Here is a 1,335-nt window from a genome sequence, read left to right on the forward strand (position 1 = left end):
ATTAGGGGCCTATATTAGTACTTGTATAGTAAATAAATATCTTCCAACAAACACAACAAATCCAATTTTGGAGAGCCCGCAGACCATCCTGGTTAGACTCAGTTTTAAATTGTACATACATAGGCCTTGCTAAGTAATTATACAGTTGTATGGCTGACAGGAAATTATACAAAACAAATTACATGTAGGCCTTTATTAATGTACATGTATGTTTATTATTCATCAGTAAAAAGGCATCCAGTTAGGCCCTATTCATTATTCTTGGTAGTGATATAGGCGAAAACCTGCAGGATCCCTGTCCAAGCTTCAGTTCAATTAAACTATTATTGAAATTCTATTTTCAGAGTGTGTTGGTCCTTCGCCAAAGAGATTACGCTCAAAAAGTGAAATCCACAGTTCTTCAGCAGTTCTACCTGAAGTCTGTTTGATCTGCAAGAAAAAGGAAAATTATGTTACAGTCAAGGGGAAAAGAGTTAAGGATAAGTTAGCCAAAGCAGAGACAGAAAGTTGTGGTAGGTGTATATTTCATTTTGATGACATAGAAAAATTTCTTTGGTGTGAGTCTGCATCACTGGCACGTTCAGCCTCTTATTCCTATGTTTCTCAAGGTCAATGATTTCTTTTAAAATTTCTTAATGTGTACTTATTTAATGTCTCGGTTCCCGTCTATCTACTATAATACATGTTTTATTTAAGTTATAGAATGCTTTGAAAATCTAGCAAAATATGATAAACAATTTCTTTAAAATGATGCATAAAATTACATGTTCTAGTCAGACTATTTATGTGTGCATTATTTGCTTTTTCCAGGACGACTCCGTGATGCAGCAGAACTGAAACATGATGAATCTATTCTGATGCAGATTCGTGGCAAAGATTGTGTGGCAGTCGAGGCTCGGTACCACTATAGCTGCTATAGAGCATATACTCGCTTCCTTTCCAAGAATCAACCTGAAACTGTGAGGTATGTATTAATGAGAACATAGCACTGATGATCCCCTATTTTGGTAACTGCAATGCATAATTTTATCTTGTATCTTAGTAGCAATAGCTTCAATACAGTTGATAGAAAGTTAACTTAATGTCCTAATTGCGTCTTATTTTCCTTTGATATTGCTAAAATCTTAACTATGTAATTTCCTAAGTAACATTGTCTACTATGAATTTTACAGTGGGCGGAAGTCGTCATTTGATGCCTCATACAAGGTCTTCTGTGATGCTGTGATTTTTAAGAGGATTTTGGAAAACCAAGAAATTTTCCAGATGACCACTCTTCTAAAGACCTTCAAGAAAACTGTCCAGAATCATGAGTCATTGGATGCTTCAAATTACAGG

At 35.1% G+C, this 1,335-nt stretch overlaps 1 long non-coding RNA gene across 1 annotated transcript; it reads left to right on the plus strand.

The window, feature by feature from the left end:
- The first annotated feature begins 842 nt into the window (after positions 1–842).
- Positions 843–1,335, plus strand: LOC117520310. Its single transcript, XR_004563598.1, has 2 exons — positions 843–964; positions 1,173–1,335. It is a non-coding gene; the product is annotated as an uncharacterized LOC117520310 (long non-coding RNA).

Source organism: Thalassophryne amazonica, chromosome 1 (genome assembly GCF_902500255.1).
Source record: "Thalassophryne amazonica chromosome 1, fThaAma1.1, whole genome shotgun sequence".
Taxonomy (NCBI): Eukaryota; Metazoa; Chordata; class Actinopteri; order Batrachoidiformes; family Batrachoididae; genus Thalassophryne; species Thalassophryne amazonica.